We start from the raw sequence: 21,332 nt of genomic DNA on the forward strand, positions 1-21,332 counted from the left end.
GGGGTGGGTTTAATACAGACATTTGTATAGTGTAAGGTCCAGCCACATTTTTAAAATACATATTTCCTACACCTGACCCCGTTCATTGCCCTGTCACAAACACTGTGGAGGCCAACTGTCAAGGTTCAGACCAGGGGAGAAAGAAATCTCGTTTGTTTGCGTGAAATGTGTTGGTCGAGGTATGGGACGGAGGGCTGCCAGCCGACCTTTTTGCGAAGTTACGCCGCTAAGGTCCAGTGGGCTTATTCAGCTGAAATTTAGTAACAGATGTGGCTTATACTCTCACACCCCACAATCATGACGAAATCAGTGACGTCATGATGTCAGTGGCAGCTAAGAACCAATCCCGGGATCAGGATCAACTCCTGAGGACAACGATCCCAAGCCAGGCGACGTTTCGGCTCACAGTAACAAAAGTTGTTTCGAAAGAAGGATGTAATTTTATTCTTCAGCCATACAAATCCTAAAAGTGACTTGGGAAACTAAAAATAATAAGATAATAAAGTACTATGGTAGGCTAACAGAACTGAAATACAAAACTTGCATTATCAGTCGACTAACAACCCCATCCATGATAATGGGCACACAGATAAGAAAGACTGACAACGAAAAGAAACCATTTTCTTTCTCCATAAACAGCTTTGAAAGAAACACGGGGACACTGACAGACTGACTGGCATTAAAATCAAGGATTCAGTCAGTACTGTTAATATTAAATCCCACCTCAGCCAATTCAATTCAATTAGCATCACCATAACTTATATATTTGAAGTCACTTTAACATTTTCAACAAACCTACGTCTTATTGTCTGCTTTCAAAGACGTTTTACAAAATGTAGCCTTTGTACGTACATCTACATGCCCAGCCCATTGTCATCACCAATACTTAGATATCCGAACGATGCGATGGGAAGATTATAAATCACAAGATTCCTCGTTATCTAGCTACCTCCAAACAAATGTTTTACCTCTTTCTTATCGAATACTAACATATTTATAAGTCATTTTCAATATTTTTCAAAACATAAAGCATCACTTAAAGCCTGACTCCATGCAAAAGAGTCCTTGTTGAAAAGCTAACTGTTCCTCACTACGTCAAGGATTTCCAAGTTTTTTATGGAACCAGAATGCCAATTACCACGTCCGCAAGAGCCAGCCTTCCTTGATATAGAATTCAATGTTACTGTGACTACGATGCCGCTGAGCTTAAAACAGCTACAAAATTTTTAGCTGAAGCAAAACATGTAATCTGAAGCTTTCGAAGCGACTGACTTTAATAAAATCTTCTCAGCTATCGGCTGTCACTCAGTTAAAAATCGACGTCGATTTCTCCCAACCGACACGGCTGACAGCCCGAGATAATTTTATCAAGAAAAATGTATGTTTAACAAAACAAAAGCACGCAACCAAGCCATCAGTTTATAAGCCAATCAAGACGCAGAGGGCTGGTTTGCACCGCTGGGACTAATTACAGAAAATCAGATAAAATTATAAGCTCCAGCGTATGGTTCTCCCATTTTATGGCCTTCTGTAACAGTAAAACATCAATGGCATCAAATACAGAAATTTAAGGGCATTTACTTTCATACGGATAACACTGTTTTACCTAGTAAGAGTATTTGCGGATTATCGCTGGAGGCAAACTGATTTAGAAGAACACAGAGTCGTCCTTAAATGTCTGGCCAAACTTTGGGAGCGTGTTCTACCAACTGTAAGGATAAAAGAGGTCAAAAAGACACAGGTTCGGAAATTATTCCCGTCCGAGTTCTAACCCTTCAAATCTGTACATAAGATAAAGTAGTCAAAGTGACTTTTTAATTACAACGAACTCTTCTTGGGCTACCAGGATACCCTGAGGACGAACACGAAGGTGGTTGTCGAAACACTGGTATTTTCTCCATTAAATTACCTTATATGGTTTGTAGCCAGAAAATAATTCATTATACTTAGACGCCGTAAAAGCTTAAGATCATACACGACTTTTTAATTATTATCATATCTGAAATTTATTCACGTCTGCAAATAAGTCACTTTATTTCTGCCACCTCAGCGTTCAAATAATGATGATTCATTATCTCGGTACCACGTGAACACTAGTACTATTACTGTTATCGCTTTCTGCTGTCGTCTAATGGGGATGTGTTTACGTCTTCGACAGTACATGTGGCGACACTACGAGGAGTGTGTCATTGCTCAAGGAGGTCACGTACGAGGTGCGATCGAAAGGTTTCCAGACTGCGCGTATAAAAACCCGTACACTTATCTCAGGTATTAAATTCATCCATCACCCTCGAAGTAGTTCCCCTGGGAGTGAACATAACGATCCCAGCGCCGCTGCCAAGCCTGGAAGCATCCCTGGAAATCTTTCTTTGTCAGCCTGTCAAGCACCATCTGCGATTCTGCCTGAATCTCTTCTATCGTCTCAAATCTCCTTCCCTTTAGCTGAATTTTCATCTTTGGGAAGAGGAAGAAGTCACACGGAGCTTAGAAAGAAAGTTGGGGTCGGTTCTTGCAAGATCTTTGAGCTCCTGACAAACGAGAAGTCGATTCTGCTTCTGGTCCTCAGACAGGAGCCTTGGCACAAACTTGGCTGCGATGCGTCGCATGTGGAGTTCTTCCTTTAGAATCAGCTGACAGGTCCCATAGCCTATCCCAACAATGTCGCACAAGTCGTTGATGGTACGACGTCGATCTTCATGAATGGCCTGCCGAATCTTAGTAACATTTTCGGGCGTTGTGCTCGAAGATGGTCGCCCATAACGCTCGTCATCATCGACAGAGGTTCGGCCATTTTTAAAACGTGAATGCCACACAAAAGTTTGTGCATGACCCATTGCGGACTCCCCAAATGCTTGCTTTAGCATTTCATAGGTTTCCGTAGCCGTTTTGGCGAGTCTTTGGCAAAATTTGATGCACACGCCATTCCGAAATCGCAGGAGGGTCGGTGTAATGCACTACCAAAACGCCCGTAACTAAGAAACAAATGCTAATTCGATGATGCCGGCTGGCACACTGATTCACTATGAATGTAGGCCGCACCCCCTAGCGGCAGAAGCTCGTACTACATCCGGTTCGCCCGCTATTGACACAGTCTTGAAACTTTCCGATCGCACCTCGTACTACACTTTCTCTGATGTGCAAATTTTAAGGGCTATAACTGTGTCTTTTCGACATTTTTCATCCTTATAGTTAGTAGAACACGCTCCCAAAGTTTGGCCACAAATTTCAGGACTACTCTGCATACTGTACGCTCATCTTTTTCGCTTTAGCCTTTCGTAACAGCTTTACCCGTTCCACGCTTGGATTCGGCACAAGGTCCAGAATATGATCACGAATGTTTCAGTGTGTCTTCTGAATTATTATAGCACGGTCTGCTGAGCTCAAAAAGCCTTTAAGAACTGCCACGAATATCTGGATCAAGTATTTTGTCACTTACTGCAAACAACAATCACTGAAAAGGGTAAACAGACACGCATTTCTTTGTTAGTATTTCATGTACAAAATATGTAGTTATGTCAGGTTAGGACGCAATGTTTTAAATGTTAATACAAAAACGAACAGAGACCGGTTGCATAATCTTACCACAGCAGCTGACTCTGACCTTGTCACTTCCTGTCTTCGCTTCTGGGTAAGAAGAAAACCACTAAAAATTGTCGCATGCTCATGATAGCTGGAGCCAAGATTTTTATACAATCCAACTTAATTACCAAGAAAATATCTCGATATGGTGCATTATATTCAAATAAAAAAAACGCTTAAAAATTTCGAAGTCCAAAACATGTAAGCGTACATTAGCGTCATTCTATACAGTCGTAAGTTCCTTACATTCGTCCATGTTTGGCTTCTCTCTTTTAAAAGAATAAATTAAATAAAAGTAAAGCTGTGCCGCTATACACCATGCGGGCGCTTGGGGGGAGAGGAGGTACAGCTCCTACTCATTCTTAACCTCGGCCACTAGATAGGGGTGAGTGGTCAGCCGGCCGCGCTTTACCCCCGGGCAAGGACCCCGGTACCCATTAGACAGGAGACTGGGTGAGCCCCAAAGCCGGTCTGGACACAGGGGCTAGAAGAAAAATCCTCTGCCCCTGGCAGGGATCGAAACCCGGTCGTCCAGTTCATAGTCAACCACTATACTGATTGAGCTACACCGGCGCCAGTGATTTTCTCTGCCTTCCAAAAAAACAATTTTGGTATCAGACATGAAAAAGACAAAGATCCCAACAATTGTGCCTAATTAAAAACATGAATTAATGTTAATGACTTTTCCGAGACGTGGAACTAGGTTCTCACAAATACTAATTTCAATTGTGCATCTGTGTATTATTTAACGATATTTTTCTAAATTTCCGCACGGAGCTCACACCAATGCAATCCGAAATGAAACGTAATATTCGAAAGAGAATGTGTAATTATGTTTGTCTGTAAACCAAATGCGGTCTAGCAACTTTCGTTAGTGAGCGAAAAGTAATTATCAGTATTATCATCCACATCACCACTGTATTATTTGTGTAGAACTGGCGAGACTAGAATTGCGAGGGAAGCAGACATTTTATTTTCCGTTATTTGTTGTTAATTGGCATCTGATTTAAAGATCCCGTGTTCGAACGTGACTGAAGACAGACTTCATTTGCAAAAACACATACTATACTAGCGTTTTTGTTTCTTAAAATATACCAATTGCTTATATAAAGTATAAATTAGCATTTTAGCCCTTGAAAGGGGCGTTTCCAGGAGCTGGTATCTTTAATAATATGTCCAAAATCCCTCAGCGTCAACCACGTATCCCATACCTCAGCAGTTATAATTTTTTATAACATGTTTATTTGAACATTCAGTTCCTGCCACACCAAAACCACTTCAAGGATCAATTGGTTAATGCTGGTTAGGGAAACATACGTATTTATACTGAGAATCATACTAAGCCCATAAACTGTGCACAGTCGGTGATTAGTAGAGCTTTACAGGTCCAACGCATTTGTCATATTGTCTATTTGAAATGAAGGGGGGAAATCAAGTTGTAGGCCGACAACCTGGCGTAATATCTGGTTCACGATATCCGTTTACTGCGTTCTGCTAGTCATGGAAACTCCCAGACTCTACCCTCGGCGACTTGTCTACACGAGATTTACATGGGTTTTGCGTTAAATCGCACCTTCACGCAAACCACAAACATTTTCTAGTAAAGTAACTTTTTCCGTATACTTTATCCCTTTCATTTTATCTAACTTTAAATAACCTACTCACTATCACAATTATTATCACATCTCTTTAAACACTCATCTAAATAAAGTCCTGTTTCAAATGGCTACTTCATCCGTGCTTGTACAGAAAACGTCATAATCCCAAGACCATGATTAGGCCTGATGCCGTGTTAACTCGGCGGTATGCATGGAACACACATCGCAAGGGGACCAAGTGCGTGGGCGACTTGCTGTCTGGAGCTGCATCCACACGACACTGCCAGTCGATACACTGACCGTGAGGTCGATAACGGACGGGGGCGAAGACAAATGCCTATCACCCAGACTCGTTTACCGGTTCTTCTCCTTATATCGACATGAACCTCGTTGTCCTGTCCCTGTGTTAACGTCTGTTTCTTGAACTTCCATATTCCGTTACAAAGGGCGTCTACTGTTTTCTCGACACTACATTGTTTTTGTTCGCCTTGAAAGTCAACCGCCTACAAAAACACCTTCAATTTGGGAGTAATTAATGGGGTGGGATGCTTAATGATACTTTTGAACGGTTTACAAACAGGTCGGTGTAAAATGTCCTTGACTCCACCAAACATAAACTCCGATATCCGGTGCATTATGTATTTTATTCAGTACCCGCCCTGTTTAACTGGTTCACTTGACGGAGGTGTCCTCGAGAAGCTAATAAATAATCTTTTCTAAGCTGTTCAGCTTTTTAAAAACCCCTAAGTTTCCTTTCAGACTTCACAACAGCCGTATGAGTCCAATTTACACCCACCCATAAGATCCATTTTAATATTATCCTCCCATCCTTAATTCGGTGCCCCAAGTGGTACCTTCTCTTCAGGTTTTCCGGCCAAAATTTTGAACGTGTTTCTCTTCTTCCTCGTGAGTGTTAATACCTCGCCCACCTCCTCTATATCATCTTAATAACATCTGGCGAAGGACACAAATTATGAAGCTCTTCATTGTGCGATTTTCTCTACCCTCCAGTCACTTCATCCCTGTCAGATCCAAATACTCGGGTGAGTAGACTGTTCTCCAACACCCAGCACCCTACACCTTACGCCTGTGTCGTTCCCTTCGTGTGAGAGACCAAGTTTCAAAACCATACAAAAGAAAGGGTAGGCCTAAAATTAGAACTTCGTGAATTTTAAATTTCACGTTTCAACATAACAGACGGGAAGACAAAAGACCCTGCAGTGAATATTACCCAACATTCTCTGAACTCAATCTGGTCTTAGTTTCTTAGTAAAAGTTATTTTGGTTTGTTACCGTCGTTTCAAAATATTTAAATCTACCGAATTTTGGTAGGAATATTAGCCTAAGGACAAATGAAAGGGACTCTTCTACAGAACTGCTGTTGCCTATTTTGTACAAAGTTACTGTAAATCGTGTAAGATTTGAGGTTTTCACGGCGGTGAGTATGAAGATTTCTGTCTTCTGGGTTGTTGCGCTGTGGAGTCTGGTCGATGTTAACCAACGTTTCAGGGGTCATACTGCCTCCGTCATCAGGGCGATGAGTATGAAGATTTCTGTCTTCTGGGTTGTTGCGCTGTGTAGTATGGTCGATGTTTACCAACGTTTCAGAGGTCATACTGCCTCCGTCATCAGGGCGATGAGTATGAAGATTTCCGTCTTCTGGGTTGTTGCGCTGTGTAGTCTGGTCGATGTTTACCAACGTTTCGGAGGTCATATTGCCTCCGTCATCAGGGCGATGAATTCATCATGTAAATCATTTTGTAGTACGCTAATTAGTGTAGTATTAATGTTCATCCGATATCAGTAACTGTCGTAAAATGCACATACAATATCTAAAACCTACATTTTAACTATAACAACAAAACGATAATTTTTGGGATTTTTCTCAATCCTTGGGTACGACTGAATCGTATAATACATGAGTCAACTGAAGAAATTATTGACTGACTTGTAAACTGTTTTAACCTCGCCGTGTACGCCGCAAACATTACGTAACATAAAATTAAACGTGAGACTAATTACTTTGTATACAAAGCAGCTGTGACTTGTAACATTATTCCAAGATACTGACCTCGTACAGACAAATAAAAAACCACTAAAACTACAAACAGGATATCGGATTCCCTAAATAAATTCGACTGGATTTATTCCGAATACAAGTCAGACACTTGCTGCTAAGGTAGCCTGCGCGATCCGTGTATTAAAATACGTAGAATTATAGTAACTACTAAGTCAGGAGGATTTGGAATGTCCTTAAATTCAAAACAGCGCGTCACCGGTGCCGTAAACCTATTCGATGTTTTGGTTTACAACCACGAATTAATTATTTACTGTCCAGCAAACAAGTATTAGAGTACCGAAACAGAAATGTTGAAGCACTGACAAACCTACGTCAACATTGCTACATTCAATCCAAATCAACCACAGATCGTACATAAAACCAGCTTCCACGTGGAGACACTGTATACTGTAAACTGGTTATTACTAGGGCAAACGAAAACACGCCTTATTTTAAGAAAATAAACACGTAAACGCTCGGAAAGGCTTGAGGAAATCAGGAAGAATCGAGTGGGACTGAACCTTGGGTTTTCAAATATGACAAGAACAAACTAGAAAATGAGCTACGAAGTGTATTGATGAATTCTTCAAACAGGTTCAATTCATTTCTGACACTTAGTTTGGAGGCTAAAGAATTTACAGAATGGGAGACCTATTCTGATTCAGTCTGCTGAGACAATATCGTGTCTAATTTTACATTTGTCTAAACACTTGATAACGGCGACTGAGGTAACCCCTTCGAGGTATGGTGGATAGGAAAGAAAATGGTTCATCAGCCAGGCAACATCTTATTCATCTCATACAATACCATTTACCTGAGAAAAGGATTTATAACGAAGACAAATATTGCAAATAAGTTATTTTGTGTAAGATTTGAGGTTTTCACGGCGGCGAGCATGAAAATGGACGTCTTCTGGGTTGTAACGCTGTGTAGTCTGGCAAGAGTATACCAACGTTTCAGAGGTACTTTTTGTCTCCATCGTCAGGACGATAAGTGAGCGAGAGAGAAATCGGTTTGAGATCCTTTGTCGGAACAGTGGAGATCAGGTGTTGTGGTTAACGAGGATTCGGTGAGGATATTTTCTAGAATTGGAGTAGATTGCTTCAGTAAAGTGTTTTCGGTCCACGGAGGGACTTGCTTAGTGAATCTGCCTGATGCGAGGCATTGACCGCGTTCCTTGGAGCTTCAAATATTTTATCTCCAGAATACTGAAACCTAAATATAAGTAGCTCGAAAGAGCACTTCATCGCCGCAGCTGACTAAGACAGCTACCCAGACGTCCTGCAGACATCGGTTTTTTGTTTGCGTAGTTTCTGGGATTTATTTTCAAGATCATATCTTATTCAAGCAGTAGACAGATTTTAAAGGAACTTGGTATGGTACCCAAACTTAATCATCACCGAAACTACCATAAATACTCACAAGTTAAACCTATCCTGATGAAGTTCGATCTCGTATATCCAAAAAAATTTGTTCCATAGAAAATATTCTTTAATCGGCTTTGTCACCGAAGCGATATCTTTCTATGAGATTTCCCAACCATAATTCTAAACTAATTGTTTGACTTGCACGATTTATATTGTCCAGTGACAGAGACTGCCTCTATCTAAGCGATCCAACAGAGTAGGTATCTCTCACCTGAAGACGGAGACAGAACCAGCCTCCGAAACGTCGTGGTTTTAAAGACAGACGATGGAAAAAGTCCTGACAATGAATAGTTTTGACGTAAATACGTCTATAAGGAAGAGTCATTCGGCAAAAAAGGGGAACGAAAAAGGGAAACGAAAAAGGGGAACGAAAAAGTGGAACCTAGGAAACGTCGTGTTTACTCGGCATTGTTGTTACCTATAAAACATCACATTACCTTACCTTACATTACATTACCTTACCTTACCTTATCTTACATTACATTAAAATACATTACTTTACATTACATTCAGCTACCACAGACCCATTTTAAGCGTAACTAATTCAAGTTAAATAAGCAATGTCTTAATCAAACTTTACGCAATTGTAAAGCATGTATATAAAGGAAATATTTAGAATAAAGCCAATATATAAACTTCCTTTCCGTATAGACGTATTTACGTCAAATTCTCCGGAACCGTGGTTCCACTGTCACTTTTTTAGTTTTAATTTTTTGAAGTACAGCCATTATTGAGAAGCAAATAAGCGCTCAGCCGATCAAGAAATTCTCCAAATCACATCATATATTCCTCCTGCACACTACCTCTCCAGCCTACCTCAACTTCTCTATTTTAATCACACAAATACTAGTGAAAATCACACTTTCTGAACCACTTTTTTTCAGCGTTAGCATTTAGATGACTGACAAAAGCGGGCCAATATAGAAAATGTTTGTACGTCCCCAACTCTTTAAGCATAGTACCACCTACTTTAACATTAAGTATCTCCGCATTCTGTCCAAGGAATGTACTTATGGGTATCTTATGTTTCTCAGAATAAGCACTGGTGATATGGCTACACAAGTGATGCAAATGTGTTGTTTTAGGTACATGAACCGAATTTTTAAAATGATTAAGTCAGCTTTCGCAGATCAACCAAACCTTTTAAGTTACCGGCTGGGAAGCAGTCTAGAAACTTCAGAACAAACGATAAAATTGATATTAATTCAATATATACAGCTATACAGCATTATATAAGCCTGAGCTACCTTGTAACATTCAGAGCTATATGTACGAAACTTTCACACATAATCGACTGCAGAAAATTTTAAAATAGTAACCGAGGTGACTACAACATTCCTCTATGAGCTAACTCCGTTCATATTCGTGGCTAGAAGAATACGATGCTGCAGTACATGGACGGTGGTATTTTTCTAAACGAACTCTAGTTGTATATTCCATATGACTAATATATCAACTGGTACCAGTTAATGACACAGTCAGAAAATTGAATTTAAAATCAAATCTCAGCACTGCGATTGCTCGTAGCTGCAGGCCAATCCACGCGATAAGTGCTGCACTTACACTTCGGAAATTGCACATACGTAAGTCAATTTCCGATACAGTTTTCAAACTGCAGAGACTGCAAATTAGGCCTAACAGCTATGCCCGTCAATTATCCATCTATTAAAAACACGTTCCAGCAGACTTGGTCGAAACGTTGATAACGCATACAAGACTGGATCAACAGTGGGAAAAAAAAGCAATGTGTTACAGAATTTGATGGTTAAATCGGATTTTCTCTATCACTGAATACCACAACATTGAGTGCCATGAAGTGTTCAGCAACATTTTGAATTCAAACGTATTTCTACACATTTAACGATAACACAATTGTGGTTAATAAACCCTGCGCTGTCATCTTACCAGCTAATGCTGCTCTGAACTATGAGTCGCGGGATTCTTGTAAGAAGATAATTCCAGAAGTCTCATTCAGTTAGAAAGAACGAGTTTTAAATTGTGCTACAGCAAAACAACTGCATCTTACACCGAAACGTCTTGGTCGAATCGTTATAACTCCTATTCGTTTTCGGAAGATTCTCGAGTCTCGGTACGATAAATTGTTGTCCCGAGTAAGAAGTTTCATGGTTTCACTCAGTCCGTAATGGTGTAGGGATGATATTTTAAAATATCCCACGATCACTTCCTTTCCTCCTATTCACAGTCATCCAAGCGATTTACATACAGATTGATTCGATATTAGACGCACAAATTTTAGTGGTGAGTTGTACATCCAAAACAGTGATACAATTTCATATAAGCATGGGTTTTCAAATCCTTAGTTTTCAAGTTACGGTCCTTCGTAGAGGCTGGAATTTGAGGGATAAAATTCCTGGTAAACATAACCAACGGCCGTATACACGCCTCACAGTAATGGCGCATATTGTCATTACCTAAACTTCATTAGCAAACAGAGAATTAAAAGTTCGCCAGATACAGCCAGTCAGTTTAAATGATTCAGTAATCCTGTTCTAGTTCGCTTACATTGAGGAACAACTGAAATAATTTTAATAGCTATTCAAAATGAGTAGCCTGCTCATTTTGGTAGCGAAATGCGAAAACTAAAATCACATACCAATGCGTCAGAAATTTCATCTCTTCCCCTTGGTTTTTATAGGAGGCTTCACATTACCGGTCACAGTGGCCGCGCTTGAACAATGGGACCGTGGGTTCGAATCCCACTCAAGGCATGAATGTTTGTAGGCGTCTTTCTTTCTTGTGCTGTCCTGTGTACAGGTAGAGGCCTTCCGACGGGGCCGATCCCTCGTCCAAGGAGTCCTACCAGATGTATAAATAGATTAAGTGACCTCCAAGAGAGGCGGCCAATTCCCACACAGGGTTCCAGAGCCACAGATGATGATGAATAGCGTAATATAATGAACTTATTAAATATTCATAAAAGCTGCAAGCAAATATTTCTGTCGTCTGCTTAATTACGAGTTTCCGTGCTAACATCTGTAACTGCGTTATTTTTCTTTCGCATTTACTTAATTTAAATAACAGACATAAGTATATCTACTCGAAAACATAAAAAAGTATGAAAAGTAATGTGAACATAGCTCAAATATGAGTAAGTAAATACATAATAAAATTAAATGCAGTGCATAAAAATAATTTACGTCATATAAATAATAATAACGCGTGCATACACACACATATGCATACATATTTATAGAATGTATGTACATGCATACAGTAGGATACGCACGTGGTCTACACACACATAATACACAAACATACGTTTAAAATAACATGATTCGAAGTGTCACGAAATACTGAACTATAAATTGGTGCAGTGTTCCACCTGCGTTCGACGCAAGTCTGCGGAACACTGATTTATAGTGCGACGCGGCATACAAAATATCGAGAAGCCGTGAGTTAAAAACTAACTTGTTTTTAATTTCAGGCATTTTTCGTTATCTGAAGAATTTGCACAACTTTGCTTCGGTAAAGAGGGGCATACATTTGTTGATATTACGCTCACATGCGTTGTTAAATTTGGACAATGTATCAAGAAATCATAAACCAACCAAATTAGTGGAGCATTTACTTTTCACGTAATAAATTTACATAAATACAGACCAGAAGCTTACGTACCCCAGTCAATACAAAGTATCAGAGCGAATAAATGTACAAGTTGACACCATGCTGACAGTAAATGCCTGTTTGAACAAGAATAATGAATGAACCAGGAACATGGTACAAAGCCGAAACCTAATAGTTGATATTTCCTATTCTTATGGGACCCGAAAGTCCACTTAGTTACACAAACGCCACTTACCGCTAGCCTGTAACTTTCACAAAACTAAAAAAATTTAAGTTTGTATTTGTCACTTTTCCACACACTAAGTGTTTATCGAAGTACGTGTTTCTTCAAGTTCGACGTGTCTACTTTACTGCACTAATGTCCAAAAGTAAGAATTCTGATAATTGTTATTAGTCTTTTTTAAAAATATTTTATTTGAAAGTGCCCGAGTTGATAAAACTTCTTAACTTTTTCTGGCACAACCAGATGCGATTTTGTGTGCAAGTGTTTTTATTAGTAACAGAGGACAAAAACTAGACATGCACATCCAACCTAAAGATGGGCGCATACGTCCAAAACATGTCGTTCGATTAACACTTAGAAAGTTTGTGTACAAGTGGTAAGCGAATAAATATCAAATATCAGGAGGGTATATATCGGGATGCAGTACCAAGTAACTGAAATGTTTTTAATCAGTCTCCTCTTCCCCTCCCTCTCCTCATTCCCATCAGGGTTTGGACCAACGACCCGTTACGATAAAATACAACAGACCTTTTTAAAAAAATCTGGCGTTTCTAAATTATAATTAGGATTACAACGAGAGGTCGTAGCGGGTAACCGACCCAACAGCAAGGAGGTTGGTTTTTTAACTCCCATGTCTATAAACTAAAAATAATTCTTTAAAGAAATGAAGACAATGAATTGGGCGTTGCTGGTCCGGTGTATAGGATTCTAGCTTGAAACATTTGAGGCAATAAAACACAGGTACTTTGTGGAAAAACAGACCTTTCTGAACACTGAATAAAGATACTGCATAGAATATAACTAAGAGCTAAACCTCAAACCGAACGTAGACGAGATGTTTATCTCGTTGCAGGCCAACAGACATGTAACTTTCTTTGCGCCTGGAAAACATCCCCCAAAGACGGCTTCCTCTGCAGCATCGTTTGCACGCAGATCTCCTATCGACAGCAAACAACGACTTCTACATTTGGTCTCATGCCCTGTCTGTGAGCAGCTCATAAGATGAAATGTTCAATGTATGAACAGCGGAAGCATTTCGATTAAATAACTCCATACTGTAACGGGAAAGAATATATCCAGCGAATCACTTCGCTGTATGCAATAAACGTCGCACTGAATTTATGTATCTGCACCACTACACTCATAAACTTAACCTATAGTAGCCGCCACTAAATAAATGTTTCAAGGTCATGGAACGAGTTCCTCCTCCCCCGCCCCTTACCGCCAAGCTCAATAGTTAGTCCACAGATCAGGAGAAAAGCCCTGCTAGGAATTTTATATACGCGCATGCGCAAGATTTCGCGGTGAGTGACGATCGATCCTAAAAGCATTTGATCCACAACCACTGAACGAACAACAGACGACAGGCTTTCATGTGTTCTAATGGGTACAGCTTTAAGATTACCTCACAGTGGCACAGCGATTTAATCTAGAATATTATCGCAACACCCACAGAACACATTAGAGGTGCACTCACTACACGCCACTCTCAACTGCTTGATGTTTTCAGTCTGTGTGTAGTAGCGTAAAACTCTGACGTATCACACTTCCCACCAATAGCAACCCTCTAGTCCAGCTGATAAGTAGCATTCCCCCCGCACCGACCAGAAACGACTTCTCCTTGCAGGGCTTTTCTCTTGGTCTGTGGACTGTACATCCCTGCTTTGTCAACTTCACTGCGAGTTTTAAGTTATCTGCGCCAATTAGCAAGCGATTATTTGGAAACATTGCAACTTTTAATTTGTTCCTAGTTTTATGTAAAGTTCATAAAAGATGTTACAGTGTGTGTCTAGCGTTAAATTGGTGATCGCAGTGGTGGCATGGAAGATCATTCTGAAATGTCCTAAGTTGTCATAATTTCAGAGAAGCGAGACACGTTAGAAAAAAAATATCGCATTTTATCATGTGCGTATGACTATTAGATTTGTCTTGCTGTTTTGTTACATAACAGCAGCAGGCAGGCAGGCAGGCAACTGATCCCGTTAAGATGAAAGTCAAACCACACACCCAGACGGGCAATTACAGCACACGCCTCCCACACTTGCACTACTGGGGGTCGGTTCAGTTCCCTTTCGAACGTTTGTCTGCCGCTACAAGTAAACGAAAGACAGTGAAGTAATTGGAACGTTTTCAACCAAGAGTAACAGTGGGTAGAGTATATGTACTCTATTAGAGTCTAACACAGTACATATACTCACCCTCTGCGCTTATCGTGACGACTAGTTAAATCACATTTGGGCATTGTCTCGTCTGTCTTATCTCAGACGTTTATCGTAATGCTGAAACTAAAACTTAAGACAAAGGGAGAACGTTTCTGCATGGGTTAACTTCTCTAGTGTCCTGTTACTTTACGCTGAAATCCAAATATTTTGCTTACCACCTTGTTCCCAAATAACCTCAGTCTGTTCTCTGCTATGGGTTAGAGACCAAGCATCATATCGACACAAAGAAGATTTTATTAACAATTACAGCATTAAACATTTTACTGTTCACGTTTTTGGAGAGAAGGTTGGAAGACAAAAAAAATTCTGTCCTAATTTTGAGTGGTAGAAGAGTATATCACGAATTTAATTTCCTCTCAATATATTTACGAATGGACGTGACACATCTCTGTATATAGGACACAATTTGGTATGGTGAGACATTAATTTGACAATAAACAAACTGGTTCTTACTGAACGGGAATGTTGTAAAGAGAAATTACACAATAATTAGGAATTCAAAAACAGAAATACGAGAAACTTCTCAAAGTATGTAAAACTGGACTTCCGATGAACAACTACCTGGGAAAGAAATCGTTCAATGTCGACGGAAATGCAGAGAATGCAACCAATGCAAACGTCGACAGAACACAACATTCGCTGCCTTGGTGTGTGTATTCCACTTATTGCCATTTTCAAAGGAGAGCTATTTGTGTAACGTTTTAACGTGTCTCTGAAATGGCTGCAGCATTTTAAAAAAAAAAAACATCCCACTTCTTACAATTATATTAAATGGATGCATATCGTTCAAAGTCTTTGTATACTGTAACCAGAACAAGAATAAGATGACTCACAGCCTCTTAGTAGAATAGTATACAAAAAACGGAATGCGTGATGTCAGAAATTACGCTTATATGTGTAATAATAATCTACAAACATTAATCAACAATTCTAATTTCAGAAGGCTGTTTTCTGCAACGTGGAGTAAAAGTGCAACAGTTGGCAATACTCTGAAAGGAATACAACGTACTGAATTGTACCCACATACCTACAATGTTGTATGAAATAATACATTTCTTTTCTCCACTCATCACACGCGAGGCGGCCTACAACCTGAAGTCTGTAAGCACTTGAATAATGCCCGAGCACTGATCTTTCTTGGTTAGTCCTCGGCATTATTTCCCACTGCTTTTACAGTCCAGAGTGGGATCAGAGTGTAAAACGGCATTACCATTTTACGAAGTCATACGAATAACAACTCATAAAGCGTTAAAAACAAGGACACCCACAGTTGACAATCTTACAGTTATTTTGAGTTAACAGCGACCAAAAGAAAAGAAGAGTTGGGAAGAAAATTGCAACATAAGACTACCTGGAACAAAGCAACTGCTCTGTCATCCAGAGACGCAGATGATCCACTGACCAACAGAGAAAGTGGATGAGAACTTGCCATGTGGTTTCTGTGGTTATAAGTACTTTGACGAAAAATTGGTCTTAGACGGAGAAAGGACCAGATGTAAAACAAAAAAACAAAGTGTAGTTTCATGAGGTCCATATAGGGGCTCAATGCCAGAAAACAGTGGAAAATACAAGTAAATACAGGTTGTCCCAAAAAATATATATGCACATTACAATACCGAATATTGACCTTATTATTGACCACAGTGTTTACGGAAGACACAGAAGGTGATCATTTTTAACACCTACAATCGATTCGCTAATCCGCTAAGTGTCAATGCTGACGTGTGAAATGGTTTAGTTTATTAAAATGTATTTACTTCAATCACTGAATTTGTGTATATATCCTTCTGGAAACCCAAGAATATGCTGGCACATCGCTCTCTTTTTGTGCTTATGAAGACCTACATTAAATTAAATCCGTGGCGTATGAGCCCTCTGAGAGCCAAAGCCGACTAGCTGCCTGCTGACCTCACGTTCATATGCCTAAGCAGAGGTGAACGATCATCCAACCAGATACAGAGTGACGTACGACGAACCCCCAGCCATTGCTAGTTTTCCTGACCGGATTACGCTACTCATTGTAGCTCCCCAATTTCCTCCCATACACAAGTCGAAAATCTCATGAGAAAATTTCTTCTCCCCCGAGACTCGAACCAGCGCGCATTCCGTATCGCCGGTCCGAAGCATGAAGCCTCAGACCTCGCAGCTACGACGCTATAGTATGTAATATATAGAAAACATGCTATATACTATTACTAAGCTACCGAATTTTAAACATCTTCTTATACGGTATGAAACAAATAAAACAACTGGAACAGCAAATTATAAATAATTTATATCAAAAGTAACGTACTGCACTGCACTATGTAATAAAGCCTTATTTAACTGTTACATTGTCTGATTACTCGATTCTCTATGGTGCTGCTGGAAATTCTTTCAAAAGTCGATTGTATACTCGACTTGTCAAAGAATAACCCACATTCTTTATAGAACCCGAAGGTTAATCACCGTGTAGACAAAAGCCCGCCACCGGACTCTGTCCTGAGCTAGCTACATCCAGTTCGCTCCATTGATTCCTATCCATCTTAACTTTATCCTCCCACCTACGCCCCGGTCTTCCCAGCGGACTCCTCCATTCAGGCATCCTAATCAATGCCTTCTAAACACTCCTCCGTTCAACCATGCGTGCCACCTCATCCTCCTCGATTTAATCACCCTAACAATATCAGGTGAGGAGTTCAGCCCGTAAAGCTCATCGTTATGAAATTTTCTCCATAATCCGTCTCTCCAAGGTCCAGATATCTTCCTCAACACTGTTCTCAAAGATCCTTAATCTATGCTCCTCCCTCGACGTGGGAGACCAAGTTTCGCACCCACACAGCACAACTGGCAAAAACACACTTTAGTATTTTTGATATGAGATGGGAAGAGAAAAGATTGTGGACTGAATGATAGCAATCATTCCCCGAATTTAATCTGCTCTTGATTTCGTCATGAATGTCATTCTGACTTTTTAATGGTGCCCCCAAATACTAGAATTTTTTTCAAATTTTTCAAACGATTCATTACCTATCCTTATATTTTGGTTCTGTCCTGAATTCTGATGCCGAGACATGATCATATACTTCGTCTATAAATAGTTTATAAAACACTATTCAACAAAATCATATCCTCCTAAAGCTATCCACATTTAACTTAGAGCCAATGCTTTGAAACCTACAATGAAGTTAACGTCATTCATTAGTATGAATTTCACACTGCTGTCATGTTAATATTGGTAACAGGGAGATAAAGTAATAAGATAGATTACCCTTCAAAAGCACGCTGTTGATGTCGAATATCATGAAATACCATCAACTGGCGTAATTAACAATGACGTCTAACATAAACTATAAATTCTGCATCTGAATGAACATCGTTACATACCCCAGAAATCTACAGAGGCACTTCAACTGCATTCGACCTTTCTGTCGTCTATAACCAGCGCCGCGAAATGTATGTACACGAAGAACAAAAAGCTCTGAGAAATGTCCTTGCAGCTGTAAGGCACTGAGCACGTAATATCGAAACTGAAAGTCATCCGAAGGCCGTGTACCTCGTTGCTGACATAATGCAGTGTAGCGGCCATCAAAACGGTAATCAATGCTTTGTAACACCGAACTAAATTTGGCCCTTTTTGTAGTTCGTCCGCCATTCACCAAACGTCTCAAATTCCATTGTGACCACCCTAACTTTTGTCACAACTCACGTGTCAGTAAGCCCAGTCAAAAGGGACTGGAAGACAAATGGCCCTATATAGAAATTAAAAAAGAGTAAAGTCGTCTGTGTGATTTATTATTACTATTATCCCATCTATTCACCACTTTATGGGGTATGTACTTCCATGTACCCGAGACAGACCTTGTCCCTAAGGTACATAGGGCAGCAGCTACTTCCGGGATCCATATTGTTTTTAGCAAGGGCTACACGCATTATACAATTTTACTTTATGACAGAGTCTTTCGAATGATGTATGAAGATCCCAAAATGGCGGTCTTCTGCACTTCCCTGATGTCGTGTTCGCCCATTATTATTATTATTGTTGTTGTTGTTGTTTCTTTTGAGGGCACTTTCTCATTAAGAGAAATGATCTAGAGAGTGGTCTATTTTGGATCTAGCTTGGTTATTTGTTTTAATTTGATTGTTGCTTTTATTTTGTTTCCTTGTATTGTTTTAGGATTTTTAGTGTTTTACATTTATATTAGTGTTTACATTGGTAGTATATTTGTTTTTGTATTTAATTTGTATTTTTTGTTGTACTTTTGTATTAGTGTGCCTGTTATAGGCTCTTTGCTGTTGGCAAACACTCTAATAATGGAATTGAATTGAATTAGGGTATTTACTTCTGTGTACCTGAGACAAACCTTGCCCCTGAGGTGCATTGTGCAGTAGCTATTTCTGAAATACATTTCGTTTTTAATGCGTGTTACATGTATTATATAAATTTATTGTGAGGCATGATCTTTTCCTATATATTTTACATTCGCGTCTTTCTTTCCTAGAATGGCTGTTTTCTGAAGTTCTCTAATATCGTGTTCGCTTAGGATATTGGCCAAATACTTTTTGAGTGACTTTTATTATTACTATTATTGCTATTATTACTGAAGTCATATTATCGTTGTTATACAGCGCGGTCTATGTAACAATGTATTGAACAGCTCGAACATTGAGACCGGGGGTTTCAATCCCATTGGGCGTAGACAGGCCAATATATCACTGTTCTTAGTGTTACCTTGTGTAGACAGAGGTCTTCCGCTAAGTTAACCCTCCGTCCAACGAACGAGTCCTATCAAATTTTAAAGGCGTCAGAGTTTCAGAAATGATCTCACATTCAAAGAAGCCAGAGGACCTAATCCATAATTTTCCAGATTATCATCAACTTTATTATTAATAATAGGCCTAAATACATGGTAGACTCCTAGCCCGAAATCTCCCACCGTCCACAACTTATCAGTCTTCTTGTAGAATGTCATATCTGGTTTTTACATTAAAATCTAGCCTTATCAAAATCATTACACTTCATGTAAATTGTCGGTAGTTCAGCAGTAGCATCTCCTACAATGTAAGTGGAGACTGTGTATATGGCAGGGTTACTAAAGAATACAGAAGGTCAACTATACTTCTGAACGCCCCAAGGCGATGTAAGCGCGGAGGATGAGTAGGTACAGGGGAACATGCCTTAATGAAAGAGCAGTATAACGAAACAAGGTTATCCAAACTCTAAGCTACCAAAATAACAGATTTTGTACGCGACAGGCTTCATATTCTATACAACGAAACAGAAATCACACAAACAAAATGGACTTAAGACAACGTAACAGCCCCATAGACATTAAACATAGCACAGATAGGTAAAAGAGAGCCTTGGTTAAAACCGACGAATTGGCCCCCTACATTGTGCAAGCTGTAGAATACGTGTGTTGACCTTACATAACACTCATTCTATATTGCAGTATAGTATATGACGTAATTACCATTAACTGGAAGCTAAACTTATGTTTATTACACTGATCTAAAAATAAACTACGTAAAAAAATAACTGTCCACTTTGTAAGACCATTATGATATAACCGTCAAACTGCTATTAATTCAGACTTTGTTACGATATAATTGACCCTACCCTAGCCTATTTAACCAATTCTGGTAATATACCTAGCACATGCAATTTGTGCTGTGTTCAGACCACGAAAAATATTAACTGGTGGGAATGGGGCGACTTGGAATGATGTGAGCTCAGTTCAAAATACTGCCCACTGTAAATTCAGAGACTACGGGATTACAAGCCTTGTTTTGGTGAGCTACTGCATTCTGCATCAGTAATGTGATAAGGAATTTTGACTTACATAGGCAGAGAGAAAACATTTCTAAGACGCATTTGAATTTATTAGTTATAAATCGAACACTATTATTTGCTTTTAATTTACAAAAGGTGATAGAATCATGACATACGACCTGGCTAGAAATTGGGGCATAAATCTTCCTTTCCTAGAAATAGCATTTTACTACGTTTCGTGCAACTAGCAAAAGTGTATCTCCTCTAACCTAATAAAAATATTTCATGGGGAAAGAGCTGTTCTTATCGCCTTCAATTCCATTCGTACTAAACAAAGGATTTTCACACATAAATAAAATCATAGGTTTCAAAGTGTCTGTAATTTTAATATTAAGCTATATTTGTCTTCGTTGCAACTATTTTTCATTTCTCATAACTGGGAATGGCAAATGTTATAATGTGGTCCCATCTGAATACAGCGCTATACTTCGAATGTTTAGAATGGTGCCGGTATGTATTTTTGCTTTATAAATGCCCTACCTTGTAAGCAGAATTCGAGGGTTACCCGTATCTTCTGCAGCCTGTAAACAAAGCACGGCACCCCTGCTCGTCTCTTCTCTTCTTGTGTGTAGAATTTGGGGTTGTAAAAAGTACGGTCGATATCTGGAGCAGCTGGTTGGGATTTCTGACTACCAGAAGTTTGTTCACACGCACAAAGCCCCCGCCACTAGAAGCTTGTCCTATACTGTTCAAACGCTCAGACCGTCTGACGTCCTCAAGCAGTTTCAAAATGTAACAGCCACGAAACTGCCGTGAACTAAACAACTGACATTACCCCACTCACATCCTTCCAGACGTCCAACTGATTGCCGCTGGAAAACGAGGGG

The 21,332-nt window shown here is 39.6% G+C and overlaps 1 protein-coding gene across 3 annotated transcripts in view; it reads right to left on the minus strand.

The window, feature by feature from the left end:
- The window catches only part of corn (microtubule-binding protein cornetto), an 86,340-nt gene extending 65,021 nt beyond the window's left edge, over positions 1 to 21,319 (minus strand). For all 3 annotated transcript variants that reach the window (XM_022063036.2, XM_022063040.2, XM_022063035.2), the window contains exon 1: positions 20,986 to 21,319. The gene's annotated coding sequence lies outside the window, so the exon portion shown is untranslated. The remainder of the gene's footprint in view (positions 1 to 20,985) is intronic.
- Positions 21,320 to 21,332: the final 13 nt, after the last annotated feature.

The sequence above is a fragment of the Zootermopsis nevadensis genome, unplaced genomic scaffold (genome assembly GCF_977971745.1).
Source record: "Zootermopsis nevadensis isolate Lab colony 2312 unplaced genomic scaffold, Znev_1.0 Znev_ptg000019l, whole genome shotgun sequence".
Classification (NCBI taxonomy): Eukaryota; Metazoa; Arthropoda; class Insecta; order Blattodea; family Termopsidae; genus Zootermopsis; species Zootermopsis nevadensis.